The 19,159-nt window shown below is 45.5% G+C and overlaps 1 protein-coding gene across 1 annotated transcript in view; it reads right to left on the minus strand.

Moving 5' to 3' along the window:
• Window positions 1-18,016, minus strand: part of LOC120227374 (E3 ubiquitin-protein ligase SH3RF3-like) — a 34,969-nt gene extending 16,953 nt beyond the window's left edge. The window contains exon 1 of the mRNA XM_039225500.1: window positions 17,985-18,016. The gene's annotated coding sequence lies outside the window, so the exon portion shown is untranslated. The remainder of the gene's footprint in view (window positions 1-17,984) is intronic.
• Window positions 18,017-19,159: the final 1,143 nt, after the last annotated feature.

A 19,159-nucleotide genomic window follows, 5' to 3' on the forward strand; every position in this document is an offset into this window, starting at 1 on the left:
CTCTTAGGTTCTTAAAACAACCCAATAGAAAAAACATAGTCTCTGAGATTCTAAACAACAGATGCTGGGTAATCAACTAGAAAGTTGCACAATCTGGATTTGAACCCAGGACTTGATTCCAAATTTTAATGCCAGCTCTAACTGCTTTGTCTTGAGAACTAAGGAATGTAATCCCAAAATGGCGTCAATAAGTGGGAGGCACCCTCCCACTTGAGGTTTCTGTGTGTTTAAGTCGCTTAATAGATGAGCACTGAAATACGCACATAGAGTGATGATTACAGAACTCTGATGAGGGCTGCGTCATGATGACGCAGGGGTTGGCCAGTTACCCACCACCCTTGTGACACAGGCAACACTTTGTTCTTCTGGGCTGCTTCTGCAGGGTGGGATACTGACAATACCCTCAGCACTGATAGGAGGACTGATGAGGACAGCAGGTAAAGCACCTAGCAGAGCACCCTGCACGTAGTAGGCTTTCAACAAGGAAGAGCCATCATGAATCTCAGCTATGGTGGTGGTATATGCCAGCACTGTTTCTGCATTCATCTGGCACTCAGCTGGCATTCATTTCCTGGTAGCACGGACTGAGGCCAGAGGAATGACAGCCCGTCCAGTTATGCATCCACAAAGGAAAATCAAATAGGACTAAAGTGACAGCTATACGTCTCAGATCCTCTGGAAGCCTCTTGTGCAATGACAGGCTGAGCAAACCCTCTCAGTTCCTGAAACAGTGCACCCAGGCTCCAAACATGAAGAAACACCTGGTCTCTGGTGAAGGGCAGGAATGTTGTGAGACGCAAAACCACACTAACCATGTTTTTCTTTGTTTTGTTCACACTCAGATTGCTGGGTAGAAAGTACCAGGTGCCCTTTCCAGCTCCCAGAAAATATAGTAAATAAATGTGGTGACAATATGGTGGGCACTAGAACTTGAGAGCAGAGACACTATGAACCCACCTCAGCCGGGCCCCTTGTCACCCCAAACCCGACCTGTCCAGGGTACTGGTATTCCTCATCTCCTCTCATTGAGAAAGGCCCTCTGTTGGGCTCCTCCACTCTGTATTATGGTTTCTTCCCCTGCCCTTCTGCACAGCTGCCGGATTCTTCCTGCCAGCACCATGCCTTCCCTCCCACCCCAGGTGCAAACGCTCCTAGACTCCATTTCTTGCTTCACTCCTTAATGTTCTCTTGCCAGAAGCTTTGACCCAGGATTGGCTCTTGAATTCTCTCTACTGTGATGAAAGCATCTCTAGTGCTAAGGTCTCAAGTGAGCTCTAGGTCTTTTATCTGAAACTTCATCTAGACATTCTTTTAAGACAGAAATCATACGAATAAAACCATCAAAAGATGCTGCCTGAGGCTCTGAGCTAGGGGACTGGGGAGCCTCCCTCTGCCCAGCCCTGATTAGAGAGAGCCAGAGGTGATCACGTCCCCCATGCCTGTGCCCAGGTGAGTGGCTGGGTGAGCCCACGGGAACTGAGGGGCAAAGAAGGAGGGAGTGAGGCCAAGAGAGGAGCTGGGGGCTTGTGCTCTCAGCACCATTTACAGGCCGGCACCCTGGCTCTGTGCTGCTTGTCCCTGTCCCCCTTCTCTTCAGAGGCCAGCAGCCTGAGGGCACCCTGGCTTCTCAAGACTGTCAGGTCCACACTTGGACGGAGGCTGTGTTTCCAAACTTGCAAATGATGGCAGCCTGTGCGAATCTTCCCCCAACCTCTTCATTCATCACTCATTCATGTGACAGGTCTTGCCTCTTTCCACAGGCCTCTCAACATTCTTATTTCCTTCTCAGTCAGGTTGGCAATGATACCAGCATCCCCACACCGGTTTAATTGAGCAGGACAGAAAGCCAAGCAAATGAACAAGGAGAGCACTGACCATATGCCTGGTGTTTTGTATACCATTTCAATTTTAATGTACCTTAGTTGGCTCAAGCTGCCATAAAAAATACCAATGACTGGGTGGTTTAAACAGCAGAAATTTATTTTCTCATAGTATAGAGGCTGGAAGCCCATGATCAGGGTGCCAGCATGGGCAGGTTCTTGGTGAGGACTCTTCCTGGCTGTGGATGGTACTTTCTCTCTTGAGTCCTCACGTGGCCTTTCCTCATTATAGGTGCAATGCCTCTTCTTATAAGGCCACTAATCCCATCAAGGGGCCCCACCCTCATGACTTCTAATGATCTAATAATTACCACCCCAAGGCCTCATCTCCAAATGCCACTGCACTGGGGGTTCATCATATGAATTTGGGTGGCAGGGGACACAAGTGTTCAGTTCAGAACATTCTGTCCTTACCCCCCTAAATTCACAATCCTTCTCATGTACAAAGTTCATTCATTCCATCCCAATGACCCCAAAGTCTTAATTCAGGCTTCAACTCCAAAGTCTAAAGTCCCAACTTTTATCTTAATATCATCCAAATCAGACACAGTGAGAGTGGAGCTATGGTTCTTCTCCAAATGGGAGCCTCTGAAACCAGACACACCATGTGCTTCCCAAGCAAAATGGTGTCAACAGGCATAAAATAGACATTCCAATTCCAAACGGGAGTAAGGGGGAGAAGGGGCAATAGGTCCCAAGCAAGTCCAAAACTCAGTAAGACAAACCCTACTGGATCCCGAAGTTTGAGAATAATCCTGTTTGGTTAGTGCCTCCCTGGTAAGTCAACCTCCAAGGCTTCAGTGAGAAGCTACCTGCCTGTTGGAATAGAGGTGGGGGCTCTAAGGATCTCTGAATCACCTTAGAAGTCCTTCCTCCCTTTCCTCAAAGAATAGCACACATTTGTAGCCCAATAGCTCCACTGGGGTCTTGTAGGATCTAAGAAGTCCATGGCCACCCTTCATTCCATCCTGTTTGCTCTGTTCCCATTAGTTCAAAGTGGCAGTGTCCTTGCGAGTATAATCTCATCTCCACTCCTGGACCCTGCAGAGACTGCTGGTCACTTCCCTGAGTCACAGCCATCATCTCATCAATTGATTGTTCAGCCTCACCCTTGCGTTCTCCTCAGAACATGCGCTCTCATTTTTTTGCAATATGGATAGGCTAAGAATTTTCCAATTGTCCAAGTTCTGATTCCTTTTTGGTTAATAATTCCTTCTTCAGTTTATTCTTTCCTCTTGCATTTTACTCTAAGCAGTCAGGAGCCAGGCCTCCAAGACTTTGCTTAATCTCCTCCGCTAACTATCCAACAATGGCATGGCTCAAAATTCCTATCTTCTGCAGAACACAGTTCAGCTAAATTCTTTGCCACTTTAAATAAGGAATGGACTCCTTCCAGTTTCCAATAACGCATTCCTCATTTCCATCTGAGACCCAAGATGCACTTCTTTAACATTTATATTTCTACAAGAGTTCTGTTCATGATTATTTGCGTACTCTCTAAGAAAATAGAAGCTAGTTATCTCCAGCTCTCCTCTCTTCTTTCTGAATCTTCACCAGAATTGCCTTTAATGTCCATTAACTGTGCACCTCAAAACTTTCCCAGGCTCAGCACACTGCCTGGTTTCACTGCTACACCCACACTTTTAGATATTTGTAAGAATACCAACCACCTCACTTCCTGGTACCAAAATCTGTGTGAGTTTGCTCAGGTGTCCATACTAAATATTACAGATAGGGTGGCTTATAACAAACAAAATATCACAGATAGGGTACTTAAATAACAGAAACTTATTTTCTCACAGTCTGAAAGCTGGAGGTGCAAAGTCAGACTGCCAGCATGGTGAGGACACTCTTCCTGGCTTGTAGACAGCACCTCCTCTTGTGGGCTCATGTGGCCTTTCCTCAGGCATGCATGTGGAGAGAGAGATCTTTCTCTTCCTCCTCTTCCTCAAGGCCACCACATCTAATCCCAATTACCCACCAAGGGGCCCACCTCACACTGGGGGTTAGTGCTTCAACTTATGAATTTTGGGGGACATAAACATTCAGTCCAAAACAGTCCTCTACACAATAGCTGTGTAAGGGCTTATAGTCACCTCATTTGTAGATGAGGAAATTCAGAGAGATGAAGTGATGGGATTAGGCTTTGGATCTAGGTTTCCATATTGAATTGCAGGCCTTCTCTACCAGTCATATCACCTGCCATTCTCATTGCAGTTGGTGAATGAGTGAATGAAGGGAGGGTCTATTGTTCCTTTATTCCTGGTATCACCATGGCCTCTGGCCTGGGCCCTCCCACCTCTGATCTGCCCTAGATACTAGGGCCTGGGTAAGCTTCTGGAGCATTACTCAGGGTCTGCTGATAACCAGTCTTTATATACTGCCCATGAATGCACCTCCAGAGATGAACTGGCCTGCAGCTCCATGAACCAGACTCACACAGTGAAACCATCTGAGTAACAGATATTGGATGCTATCCCTAGATCTAATACAGCAAGTCTGGGTGGGTCAGCTGAGTCACATCACAGGGACAGAGTGCTGGCATCCCCAATTCTTCTACTTGTTGTTCTCTTTCCTCTTAGTTCCACTTCCACCAAAGGCTTCCCGAGGGTCCCCGGCTCAACCCAAGACAGTACTCTACTAAGGTGCTGAACAAGCAGGATCAGAGCCTGATGGGCTGTGGCAGTCTCACATCCACCCTTTTCAGTGTGGTAACAACACTGTTACCCCACATAGTAGGTGAAGCCAGGGTCATGGCACCCTGGGTAGGTGCAGCCCACCAACAGTGGGTGCTGAGTGAAGGAGGGACATGCATGGCTTGGAAGGCATGCAGTAGGCTTGTTGGGTGTGCACTGGAAAATGACAGGTCATAGGCCACTAGGATGCTCATTCTGAAGCTAAGATACCAGACTAAGACTCTGGACAGAGAAGGGGAAGATAGGCAAGACAGCATGGCAGCAAAGAGCAGGATGCAGACTACCTGGCTACTCTAGCTCCTACTATCTATAAGCCATATACCCTGAACAAGCGACCTAAATTTTCTGTGCCTCAGAAATGGGGTAACAGTAATACCTATCATAGAGAGTTGTTACAGCGACCAAATGAAACCATATATGCTAGATGCCTGACACCTGAGAGACACACGTTTGCCTGCAGTCACTATCACCATCACTGTCAATATGGTTACTACACGTATGTTTGGTACCATGGAGGTACTGGACACACTGCCTTCTCTCTGTAAGAAAAAGTCTTGGTATCAATGATTCTTAGGTGTCACTCCATAGCTGCTTTTTACTATGCTGGAAAAGAAAATATCACATCTTAGCCAAAGACAGTGCAGGATCTAGTCTTTTCTTCTAAAGCAGCGGTCTTCACAGGTAGCAATGTTGAAGTTACCCTTCCTATAGGTTGTGATGACATGTTTGGCCCCAAGCTATGGGGGCTGTCAGGTTCTCAAAGCAGTCCATGCCCCTCTCCCTAATGTTAAGAAACAGATTATCTATTTCAAATGAAAAATGAGGAGGCAGGGGAGTGCGTGTAGGTGCCCATCACTGACAGGTGGCGAGCTGGGAAGGGACTATAGAGTTTGGTAGGAGGACTCCCAGCACCCCAGGCCACTGCTTTCTCTGCCAGTGGCATCAGTGGGAGATGGAAAGCAATACTCTATGGGATGGCATATTCAACAGAATTTATTTTTGCACTTAATTAAAAAGTAGTTGGGGGGCACCTAGGTGGCTCAGTCAGTTGAGCATCCAACTTCAGCTGAGGTCATGATCTCGTGATTCGGGACTTCAAGCCTTTCTGCTTGGGCTTTCTGCTGTAAGTCTGTCAGTGCAGAGCCGGCTTTAGATCTTCTGTCTCCCTCTCTCTGACCCTCCCCTGCTTGTCCTCTTTCAAAAACAAATAAACATTAAAAAAAAGTACTGAACAGGAGGTAGCTACAACAGACACATAATTTTCCAGCTGAACACAAGGAAAGAGTGAGAGGTCACAGAGCTAAATCTTGTCGATGTGATAGACTGAATTTTGCAAATATGGCCACAACACTGTCTCTCCTCCCACCCACCTTCCTTGCAAAATGACTTTGGTACTCCCCTTGTTAAAGTGGTAGGAGTCCTGTCTCATTCCTCTGTGCTGGAGATCTTGTGATAGCCTCCACTGATAGAGCACAATGGAAAAGTCACTTGTGATCCAAGACACGTAGATGCCATGCACTCATTCTCAGAACCCAGCCGCCACACTGCAAGGAAGCCCAAGCTCTCCCACGTGCAGAGACCATGGAGAGGCCACAGCTGGTGTTTGAAAAACAGCCCAATGGAGGTTCCAGCCAGCTGCCAGCATCAACTGCCAAACATGTGAGAGAGCAGGCCTGCAGGTGGCTCTGGTCCCAGCCAGTAACCCCTTCATAACCTTCATATACTCAGCTGAGGCCCCAGATGTGGGGGAGTAGAGACAGCCTTGTGGGTGAGCCCTGCCTAAGGTCCTGACCCACAGAACATGAGACAAGCATATCAAAGTGTTGTTTTACACCATGGAGTTTTGGGGTAATTTGCTATACAGCAAGAATAACTGGGGCAGATTTCACTTTGATCTGTCATGAGATTTCCTAGTCCAGACCATGCCTACACAATAAAAGTGTTGGCATTGCTATCGTTGGGTATAAAGATCCCACGTGTGAGCTTCACACACACACACACACACACACACACACACACACACATACACACTGCATTTATGATAAACAAGTAGGGTATGGAAGAGTCTAAAACACATCCCAACAGACTTCTTTGGAAAATGTTACAGAAATATTGGAAACATGTACAATTGAAGGCTAACCAAGAATCCAAATAATAGATGAGAAGAATTCTGTCAGGAAAGATGCCAAGATCTGAACTTCAATATATTTTCCTGGAAATATCAAGACCTCTAGATAACCTAATACAGTCAAACCAAATAGCAGGGTCATATAAAACAACAAGATGGGGTGTTCAGAAGTCCTGATTTCCAAGCATAACTGGAAATTGGGGTAGAAGGGTTTTACCCAGAGGATACATTTTTTTAGACAGTCCACGGAATCTAATTCATACAAGTGTGAATGTATTAAATAGACAGGTGATTTTACAGGATCCAAGAAAGAGAGAAGCAATAAAAAAGGGATAGAAGGTGAAACCTAACAAGATTGTGAGGGCATAAAAACATTTAAATTGCTTGCCCAAAATTCTGCCTCAAACCTGGCAGCTTGTTTTCCTTTGTAATGACATTGCTCAGCTAGCTTAGAGCCCTCAGTGGACCCATTTTTCACTGTCAGTGGACAAGATGCTCAGAGGACCTTTTCCCCATGGGCCTCTGTGAGCCTTAAAATCAGTCAAGTAATATTTCATTACCTGGGTGGGGGGTGTGAGGAGGCAGACATGCAGGGACCTTGCAGCAGGGGAGAGATCTCCTTTGTGCAGGTCTACACTGAAGAGAGGATTCTACAGGGCTATGAAGTCCCCATCTCCTGCTCAAATAGGAGGTAGCTCTCTCCTACTCATGCTTGTCTGGCTGGGAGAAGACTGGCTGATCCATTGCTCTCCTTTTAGGGACTTCAAGATTGGGTGACATGCAGCTGACTGCATATGGTTTGCCATTTCTCCTTTGGAAGGCAGGGATGACATGGTCTTTGCAGGTGAAGGCTGTGTCTTTGTAGAGATGTGAGGACAAATTTTCTCTTCTCTGGGTCAGTTCCTAACAGTCATCATCTGATGTAAGATTCATGCAACTAGAGGGCCCCCTCCTCAGGGGAAAGGAAGTGTAAGCTTCAAAAATTTCCAGTTTTCGCCAAGGGTATGGTCATTCAGGGTCAATATCTTTATAATCACCCATTGAGGCTCATGGGGGGCCAATGGCACTTTAAGAGAGCATTTGAAAGACCAATATTTCTTAATCCTTGACACAGTAGAGCCAAGCTTGATAAGAAAGTTCAAATATTTTGTATATCAGACCTCACTGTATGACCTGTTTGAAGAGTGTAAGGTGGTCTGAGTTTGGGTACCTCATTTTGGGGTTGTGCCACAATTAAAGGCTCACATGGACATGATCTTCACATGCATATATTTGATCTTCACCCAATCCTAAGAGGCACTGTGCCAGCACCCCTGGTGTCCCCTAAGAATATGTCACATTGCAGGACATTAGCAGGTCTGGCATGGGCAAAGGAAAGCAAACAATAGGCTTCTCGACTAGGCTAGGATATTCTTGAGCTTTCACTATGCTAATACGCTAAATTTTTAAAAACTTAATTTTATTTTGATAATAACATTCAACACTGTACCCTATTAACAAAATTTTAAGTATCCAGAACTGTGTACATCATAGTATTGATGACCATAGGTACAAAGTTGTGCAGGAGATGTCCAGAACAAATTCATCCTATTTAATGGGAATTCTATCACCAGGCATAAGTTTCAGTTAAGCATGATGAATAAGTTCTAATAAGCTAAATTTTACTTCAGTAATGTTTTGGGCAGGCCTAAGGCTCTTTTGAAAATGAAGAAAGGATTCTGAAGATTTGGAAAGATAATGAGTTGCCAAGACAATATCAACATAACCAAGGGGCAGAGCCAGGCCTGGGCTCCAGGAGTCCAAACACTTGATTCGTGGTTCTAAATACACAGCTAGTTTATATACCAGTGGTTCTCAACTAGGGGAGACTCTGCTCCCCAGGAGACATGGGGGACATTTCTGGTTGTCACAACTGGGGTACAACATGCTACTGGGATCTAGTGGGTAGAAACCTGTGATGCTACTCAACATCTCACAATGTACATGCAATTCCCCACAATAAAGAATTGTCTGGCCCAAAGAATGTGAAGGCTGCAAAGCCTTGGTTGATATGGCAGGTAGCAGGCTCTCCCTGAGGGTCTGTCCCTGTCCCTTCCTGATGACCATTGTGGTAGAATGAATGCAGATGCTGGCTGTACCCTGGCTGCCACTCAGCATCACACTCCTCTCCTCACTTTGGCTCTGAGACCCAGGCAGCTGCAGGAACTGAGCTTGGACAAGTTCTTGGAAGCAAGCAGAGCCAGCTGCTGCTTTGTGTGGGTTTGCTTTGTGGAGCTAGGAGGTGGAGGGATGATGAAGAGTGTGTTTGGTAGACAGGATGACCCACAAGCACTTGGAGATCCACAGATAACACTTAAAGGTACTATTTCAGCTTCTGTGATCTGGGGAGGGGGTTGCTGCCCTTCTTGGTGCTGAAGTGGGCAGGCTGGGGCTGCCTCCTGGAAGGTTGCTAAATTCTCCAGCCAAGAGCGAGTGTGGCACATTTATGCTCCAACCTAAAGCGTTAGGGATGACAGACCTCCAGAACCAGCAGTACTGCTCCCAGTTTGCTGTGACGCAAAGAAATATCTGGGTCATTTTCGACAGTGGACAGGGCCTGGCCCTGATGCTGCCTAGGGAAGGCCAACAAGAAGCTTCCTCGCCTCCTGGCTTCCATGTGTGGCCTCCTCTGGGCAGGCAGCTCATGGTTCTGAAGACAATACATGCACACATGTGTGTGGCTGTGAGCCTTGGTGCTGTTCTGAATGTAACTCCACCCCCAGGCTGACTGTGGGCCTCACACATTACTGCCAGGTGTCCCCAGAGGGATGTGTTCTGCTCTTGGTCATGCCCATGTTTACATCCATAGTGGAAAGTGCCCCCTTCCTTTCCCAGACCTCTGCTGGGACATCAGTAGGAAAACATATGTGGTCAGAGCATGTTTGTAGCCCAAAGAGTGCTCAGAAGCCCAAGGGCTTTCTTTTCTCAACTGGCCTGACCCATACTATTAAACTCATAACTCAGTCTCTTCTTATTCCAAAAGAACAGTGACAGAAAGCTGGGCCCACACCCACTGCCCCAGGGAGCAGCCACAGGCTTGCACCTGTGTGCATATACACGTGTGTTCTTGAGTGACCTCCCTGACACCTGTACCTTCTGAACACCTGCCAGCTCCAAAAACTGCCACCCCCAGCCCCTCATTCTATGTCTCAAGTGTCTCAAGTACAAGCCACGACCCCAAAACCAAGACGATGAGTCCAAACAGAGGCATGGAAAGTTTCTCCCAGCACCACAGCCCACTCCATGACCATGGTCTCTGGTGCCTCTGAGGGAAAGAGTATCTAAGTAGAATTTCTGACCCTAAGCAGGGGCACATCATGGGGATGTGTCACTCTAGGAGTAAGGGCACAGCACAAGACAGCAGGTAGAGGACACAGCAGGAGAGAGACTCCAGGGGGACAAGGAGGCCTGGAGGCCCTGTGGGAGCCTCTCAGACAGGCTCACTCCAGCACACCCAGGGACAGGCTCAGCAGTGAAGGGGGCCATGGTGGGGGGGGGGGAGCAGTGAGGCAGGGGGCACATGGACAGGGCCGGCAGCTGCTGCAGGACATGGGCACTCCCCTCCATCCCCCACCAGGAGCCCTATTCATGCTTTTAGGCTCCGTTTAGAAAATGGCTCCCCTCTGAAAGTCTGATGAGCATTTCGGGGGACTTTATTTCTCTCTCCTGCACTCTTCCCTGTCACATCTGTTGTTTAAGCCCTTCTTTGGCCTCTGCACTCACTGCTTTTACCTCCCCCTACAAATAACCATAAGGGCACAAATTCATCATATTCACTCATCATATCCAGTGCTGTTGCCCCCAGAGCGCTCTGTATCCTGAATGTGAAGCCAGCCTGCACTTGAGAAGCGGCCACAAGCCCAGTGTACAGTTGCTCTCATGGCCAAGTCTCACCTCTAAGTCCTCCGGGGAGCCTCAATGCAGAACTAGGACCAGACCAGACCTCTGGGTGGCACTCATACTTCCAGGCAAGCAGCCATTCTCCTGAGCAAACTATTGCAGTGTGGACACAGAGTTCACTGGGTTTAATATAGTTAAATGAGGGAGGGTGGCAATGCTGAGATTGCAGTTCTTTACAGATTCTTCTGGACTCAGCACCTGAGAAGCTATAGCAATGTGTGACCCTGAGCCTTTGACACCTCATCTGATGCTATAATCTTTTCATAGATGTAGGAAGGAACCCTTAACTCAGTAGGATTTACAGCATCACATTCCTTTCTTTAAAATTGCTTCCAAAGAAATCAGGTGCAAAGGCAGATGGGCAAGGATAGGAAACTGGAACAGCCTTGCTTGGTCTAGCACGTCTAGACTGTGCTACGGTTTTGCCCTGTTAGGACAGTTTTGCCTCACATTTGGATTTCCAACAGGCCTCTGACCCATTTTCTACAGAACCATTACAGAACTACCAAAATTATTAGAGTAAATAAAATGAATTTGGATGAAATCTTTGTAAAATCTGGCATCCTTCTGAGAGATTTCTGGAATGGAACAAGAATGATGAGACACTTTATTATTTACTCAGGTATGCCAAGCTCATGTGCCTTCTGAATTGTTTTTAAACAAAACAGAGGGGCAGAAATCACTTTGCCCAGCCTGAAAGGCAGAAGCAGGACAGACAGTTATGTGTGGAAGGAGCAGGAGGCTTCATGAGGGGGACACAGGTTTCTGAGGCTCAGTTATCAGTCAAAGCCATTACTGCCATTAGTGCTGACTGCAGGCGACAGCATCCCAGCCCTGACAGGCGAGTTCTACAGGATGATCTGATTTCCTTCCTGTATCTGTGTGCTTCTCTAGACAGACTGCTTCCAGGAAGTGCGAGATGCACACCATGCTGGGGACCACCCTCGGAGATGCAGATGAGGAAGGGCTCAGAGGCCTGCTGCCAGGGGTCCTCTCCTCTTACCTCCCCACCACTGCCGCCACCACCCCAGGGAGCAGCCAGGCCCTGGCCAGGCAGCACCTTCCTGAGCAGGGGCCCAGATCTGGGCTCTCATCCGTGTTCAGTCTTCAGTTGGCAAAAGCTCCTAACTTCCTCTAAGAGGCCACCATCATGAAGCCATGTGTGGCTGTTATTAATCACACTAAAATGATTAGAAATGGAAATCTGGGAGAAGCTGAGGTATCAGAATGTGGGGGAACTCAGTTCTACAGGTCCACCTATCCTGGGGGCCCACCATTCTGCTCTTGCCTGAATTACTGATCTCAGGAAGAAAATGGCTCATCTCCCAGACCAAATTACACAACTCGCTGTCCACACAAGCCTACTTTCTGGAGAGCTGCCAAGCTTCTATTTAACCTGTGGCGGAGAAGTCACAGCAAAGGAGAATATGGGAACAGTTTAGTAAGAAGGCCTTCATGCAGAAGGGTAGGATTAAGTTAACCATGTGCTGTGGGTTAGTTTATCTTCTTATTTAACTCTGGGTACTGTTTCCTATTGTGGATGTGGAGGTTGGGATGGAGTGGAGCAGGAAGTGTCTGTGGAAAAAGAAGGCCTTCAGCCCCATCCCAGCATGTTTCCTGGAGCAGGTAACTCAGAAAGCAGCCCTGCCCCCACAAAGTTCCACAACACCAGCCTCCAAGCACCACACAGGCTAATCCTAGGACGGATGTTGTTACTACCCCACCTCAAGTGTTTTCTTGTAATCAGCAAAGAGGAGTGAAATAGCATCCTTTACTTGCTCTGAGCTTCTCCATATTTAGAATAAAGACTTCTCTGCAAAGGGTGTCCCTAAGCTGCAGCCTATGGGAGACAGCTCAGAGCCTCCTCTTTCAGCCATTTTGCCTACATGTCTGCCCTCTACCCTACTGATGGGGGCTCTACTCTGGGTTTCCATGGCATCCCGTGCATGCACTATCAGATCAGTCTACACAGCTCAGCGAGGCTGCCTGTGCAAAGGCATGCCTCCTCTAGACCACCTTGTTCATCTCTGGGCCTGGAGCACCTAGCCAGGGCTCATGGCAGCATAGCTCCACAAGTAGTTTGTTGTCAAAAGATGAAAAAATAAATGAATGACCCAAGGGCAACTGCACTGTAGGTGGTCAGTGTCTCCCCAGATTTGTGGAAAACAGTGAATTCTGGAGCCACAGACTGATAAGGTGTTTTCCAGGGATTTATTGTGGGGATTCATCAAAACTCTGGAAAAAGTGATCTTACAGACAGGGTGTGACTAGGTAAGAGTCAATTAGAAACACAGTTTTGGGTTCACAGCTCCTACCTTTGGTGCTGGAGAGGGCTTTGCAGGGCTCCCTTTCAAATCCTCCATTCACTGATGAGAAAATAAGTCATCCCAAAGGAAGCTCATTTTTTTTTTTTGTGGTAAGGTCCCTGGATTCTTTGATGAGGGGATGTCATTAGCTTGTTAGACATGGCCCTTCCATGCCAGACAAAACAGGAAGACTCCTAACGTGTGAGAATGTGGATTTGCCTTCACTAACTAGAAGACGGTTCTGGAGGCTGCCCATTGCCAGCAAGGGCTCAGCTACAATAACCATCTTTAGGTGAAATTCTCTAATATTAAGATGATCAGCATTAAAAGTAAGTTCACCTAGCAGAATGATTTATATATCTGCTCATGGGTTCATTTTGATGCTTACACTTCCAGAAATGCTTTCAGAACACTTGTTGTCTAGGTTCAGATATTCCATGGAAACACAAAGAGACTGTCTACAGTCACAGTAGACAAGTGCCTATCCTCAAATTCACACATAAACAACTGCTGGAGCCCCAGCCAACTGCCTTGAAAGTCACATGCATCTGGTAGCTCAGGAGGCCATCACATAGGGGTAAGGAAGTTCCCGGATCACAGCCATAGAGGGTTAGGATCTCCAGAAGAAACAGCTTTGAATTCTGCTTCTTTATTATTCTGTGAGGTAATCATTTGTGCTCTCTGCCTTCCAGGCACATGTTAACATTTTCCTTCCTGGCCCCTTTGGGATTGGGTGGGACCACACATCTAGTTCTGAGCAATGAGTTGTGGGAAAATTTGTGAGCAAATCTGATATGTGTCACTTCTGGGCTGAAACATTTAATTGCTCATGGAAAACCTTCCAGGCATCTTTCCCTCTTCTAGCAGCCAGCAATGGCGGCGATGCAGATCCATCAGCATGAGTCCTGAGACTGGGGGGACCTGAATTAGTGACTCTAGCCTAATGGCAAAGCAGATGAGGTTTGCATGAGAAATGATTTGCTATTTAGAATGCTCATGTTTTCGATTTGTTCCATCACATGATGGGTACAAAGACAGACTGTATAATGGTCAGATGAGGAAGGGACATGGTATCATATCATAGTAGACACATGGTTTCTCAAACAGATATGAAAGTCATATCACTTTTCTGGCTCTAAAATGTGTACTTTCACAAATATACGCTGTTTTTTTTTTAAATGGAATGCTGTCTTAACTCTTTTTTAATAACCTGAATGAATTTTGACATATACATACACCTGTGAAACATCACCAATATAGGGTAACATGCTCTCCCATTACCCCTAAATGTTTGCTCATGGCCCTCTCTAGTTCTTTGCTTGCTCAGTCCCTGGCCCCAGCAGACCACTGATCTGCTTTCTGGTCACTATAGATTAATTTGCATTTTGTAAACTTTTATATAAATGAAATGATCCAATATGTGTTCTTTTTTATCTTGCTTCTTTAATGATCTTGTGATTCATCTATATCACTGTGTGTATCAATAGCTCATTTCTTTTTATTGCTGATTCAATATCCCATTATATGGCTGCACCAGGTTGTTCATCTATTCAGCAGTTGATTGACATTCAGGTTGATTCCAGTTTGGAGTTGTTAAAATATAAAGCTGCTATGAATGCTCATGTAGGAGTCTTTGTAAAACCTCTGTTTCCATTTCTCCTGAGTAAATATCTAGGGGTAAAATGGCTGGGTACCATTTTATACTTCCACAAGCAGTGGGTGAGAGTTCCCTGTCTAATCCTTGAGATACCCAACCTCTCTCTCCCTCACTTACTGAACATGAACATTCACACACACACACACACACACACACACACACACACACACACACACACACAAAGGAGTAAGTTTCTACATAAATCTTGTAGAAAAAATTCTAGCCTTGCCTTCATTACAGAATAACTTTCTTGTCTCTATGGTCAAGTCAGTTACCTTGTAACCTCCCTTTTCCCCATCTTTACCAGTAATGTACTCATTCACATCATACCAGAACAAAAAGAGCCTATCCTGTTCCACACTGCTTTCATCTTTCTCTGAGATCTTTACCTACTGGTATCACTGCCTACCTCCCCCAGTGGACCCACTGATCTTTCTAAAAGCATACATAAGACCTTATCCCTCTAAAGTTTAAAATCACCAAAGTACTCACTCCTATATTTCCATTAGGATACAGTCTCCCCACTGTGGCTCATGAGGCCTCCTTAGATAGCCTACTGATCTCCTGTACCACTGTTACTCCCATTCACCTGGTTCCAGCCACATTAGTCTTTCTGGCCTTTTCAAATATGCCATACTCGTCCTCAGGGCCCCGGCTCTTGCAGTGACCACACTCTTCTCCCTTGACTGGCTGCTTCCTTTGTTAATATAAGCTTCTGTCTAAAGCACCATACCCCTCCCCTGCTGCCCTGCTTATTTCTCATCATTCTTCTTAAAGGACCTGTAAGGATATTTGTTAATTCTTTGTTTACATGTTTCTCTTTCCCTCATCACAATGTCAACTCCAAAAGGGCAATGACCCTTGCTTACCTTGTTCTCCACTGGGCCCTGATGCCCAGAAACATACCTGAGATATAGTACTCACCAATAATCTTGGGATAAATAAATGTCTAAGGTGTTGGGAGCCCCGCTGCATGAGGATTGTTCTGTGATCTGCATTTGTTTAATCTAGATTTTGAAAAGTCTTTAGTTGGAAACTTCAGCACCCACCTATCAGTAACTGACAGACCCAGCATGCAGAAAATAAGTAAGGACATAGTTGAATTCAACACCACCATCCATCAACTGGATCCAATGGATATCTATAAGACTACATCCAACAACAGCAAAATATACATTCTTTTTAAGTTCACATGGAACATTCACCAAAACGGATCACATTTTGGACTATAAAACACACCTTAAAAAACTTAAAATAAAAATCATACAATATCTTCTCTCATATCACAATGAAATTAAAGTAGAAATTAATAACAGAAAAATAGCTGGAAAATCAAAAAATCCTTAAAGATTAAGCAACTCACTTCTAAATAACACATGGGTCAAAGAAGAAATCTCCAGAGATTTAAAAATATTTTGATTAAATGAAAATAAAAATACAACTTATAAAAATTTGTGGGATTTAGTGACAGCAGGGATAAGAATGAAATTTACAGTACTGATCGGATATATTAGAAAAGAAGATCTAAAATCTAGGGGCACCTAGGTGGCTCAGTGGTTTAAACACTTGACTCTTGATTTCAGCTCAGGTCATGATCTCATGGTTGGGAGATCAAGCCCCATGTTGGACTCTGTGCTCCGTGTGGAGCCTGCTTAAGGTTCTCTACCTCCATCTCCCTCTTCCCCTTACCTGCTTGCACAAATGCAAGCAAATGTGCACACGCTCTCTTTCTCTCTCAAGAAATAAAAATAAATAAAATAAAAAAATAAAATCAATAATCTAAGCTTCCACCTTATGAAAGCAGAAAAAGAAGAAGAAACTGAATTCAAAGTAGGCAGAAGAAAAGAAATAAAAAAAAATAGAGCAGTAATCAGTGAAATTGCAAATAGGAAATTGATAAGCCCCTGGCTGAGAAAATTAAGAAAGAAAGAGAAGATACAAAATACTAATGTCAGAAATGAAAGAGGGGATATTACTAAGATATTGTGTAATTAAAAAGTAATAAGGAAATATTATGAATACTTTTATGCTTACAAATTTGATAAATTGGATGAAATGAACCAATTCCTTAAAAGACACAATATGCTAAAACTTACCCAAGAAGAAACAGACAATCTGAATAAGCTTATAGCTATTAAAGTAATTGAATCATTAATTGGTAACCTTCCAAAATAGAAAGTACAAGCCCAGATGGGTTCATTGGTGAATACTGCCAAACATTTAAGGAAGAACTATATCAGTTTACTACCATTTCTTCCAGAAGACAGAAGCAGAGGGGATATTTCCCAAGGGAATATTTTCTTATTCTTCAAGACCAGCATTATCCAAATAACAAAACTAGATTTTGTTATCTAGTTTTTTATCTAGTCTATTTTGTTATCTACTAAAATTTTTTTCTTGTAAAAATTTACAAGAAAACTATAGACAAATATTTCTCATGATCACTAATGTAAATATTCTCAACAAAATATTAGTAAATAGAATATAACAAAGTATAAAAAGAATTATATACTGGGGTGCCTGGGTGGCTCAGTCGGTTAAGCATCTGACTTAGGCTCAGGTCAGATCTCATGATTCATGGGTTCAATCCCCGCATCAGGCTCTGTGCTGACAGCTCAGAGCCTGGAGCCTGTTTCAGATTCTGTGTCTTCCTCTCTCTCTTCCCCTCCCCCACTCATGCTCTGTCTCTCTTTGTCTCAAAAATAAATAAACTATAAAAAAAATTTAAAAAGAATTATATACCATGACCAAGTGGGATTTATCCTAGGTATGCAAGGTTGGCTCAACATTAAAAAATCAATTAATGCAGGATGCCTGAATGGCTCAGTCAGTTATGCGTCTGACTTCAGCTCAGGTCATGATCTCGTGGCTTGTGAGTTCAAGCCCTGCATCAGGCTCTCTGCTGTCAGCACAGAGACTGCTTTGGATCCTCTGTCCCCCCCTCTCTCTGATCTATCCCTGCTGGTTCTCTCTCTCTCTCTCAAAATAAATAAATAAACTTAAAAAAGTCAATTAATGCAATCCATCACATCAACAGGCTGAAGAAAAAAAATCACATGATCGGAGAGAGGGAAAGATGGCGGAGAAGTAAGGAGCTCCGTACTTGCACTCGCGCCCATACATCACACAGAAAAGATCTGAAGCCATTGGAAACCTTTCAAAACCTGAAAGATTGGGAGAAAAAGGACGCGGAATCCACTGAGAGAGGCTTCTAATGTGAGTGAGAACCAGGGAAGATAAAATCGGGCCGGGATCAGAGACTCCGGGGTCGGAGGCGATCCCCCTCTACCCTCTATGGGAAGTGAGAGGGGAAAAGGAGAGAGTCCGAAACAGAAAAAACCCTGCTCGGTGCATAGAAAGACCGTACTTGCCAAATACCTGCACACCAGGTCCCCTCGCGCCAACTAGGCCTGGGGGAGCTGAGCACACAAACTGCTTCTTTGTGCTGGCTCCTGGAGGCTGGACTTCAGAGTGGGGGCCCGCCTGCCGCCATTGTAGCTCCCGGGCGGCTGGGGCCCCTGAAAGAGCTGCGCGGACACCGGGCGTCCACGCTCCTGGCTGGCTGGAACTCGAGAGGGAAGGCAAGGAACTAAAAACTGGGAAATTAGCCTGTGAGTTCGTGTTTCAGGTGACGAGCCATAGAGGGACCCGGTTTTCCTCACTCCAGTGGACTCGGGCTCAGAGCACTCGACAGGCAAGCCCCCGCCCATGCTCGCCAGCCCGACCCACAGAAGGAAGCAGCGATTCTGACTCCAGCCCCAGAGCTCGGCAGGGCGCCTGGAATTGCCCGAGGGGGTTGCCTGGGAAGCTGTGTCTAAGGCAATTTCAGCCAGGCGCGAGGACTGGGATTTGGAGATTGGAACTGGCCTGGGTTGAAGAGTGCAACCAACTTCGGCTGTGCCCCCGGTACGGGGAGTTTACATGCCCAAAAAAGCGAGGAGCAGCGCTTGCTTCAAGAAGGGACTGGAGCACCGTCACTCTCCTCCCCAAAACCAAAAAGGCAGAACTCCCGCCTGAGGCATTGGATCACGCCACGCCCATCCCTGCCTGAGAGGTGCCCTCCTCCCTTTTTTTTTCTTTTTCCTTTTTTTGTTTTTTTCCTTTTTTTCTCTTTCTTTTTTTCCCCTTTTCTTTTTCTCTTTCTTTTTTTCTTCTTCTTTCTCTTTTTTCCCTTTTTTCCACAGAACACTGACCTGATTAACTCTGGTCGCCAGCTTCCTTAAACAATCACAACGAGTCCATTCTGTAAATATAAATTCTACACCTACCGACATTTTCAGCTATTTCTCTCAGGAGTGATTAGACTATATAGTTTATCTGGATAATTCCAGCACCCTTCTCTCACCTATCCAACCATATTCTACCCTTTACCTCTTTGAAAAAAGCTTCATATCCCTTCTGCCTGTTCATTCTACTTCCAATTTTGCCTCATCCCGCCCAGCCTTCTCTCTCTTTTTTTATGCTCTTCAGTCAGCACTGCATACACACGTCTATTTAACTGTAGCTGGGAAATCCAGGTATATGCTTTAAACCGTTCTTTGTCCATCGGTTTT

This window comes from Hyaena hyaena, unplaced genomic scaffold (assembly GCF_003009895.1).
Source record: "Hyaena hyaena isolate Hyena2069 unplaced genomic scaffold, ASM300989v1 scaffold_2244, whole genome shotgun sequence".
NCBI lineage: Eukaryota > Metazoa > Chordata > Mammalia > Carnivora > Hyaenidae > Hyaena > Hyaena hyaena.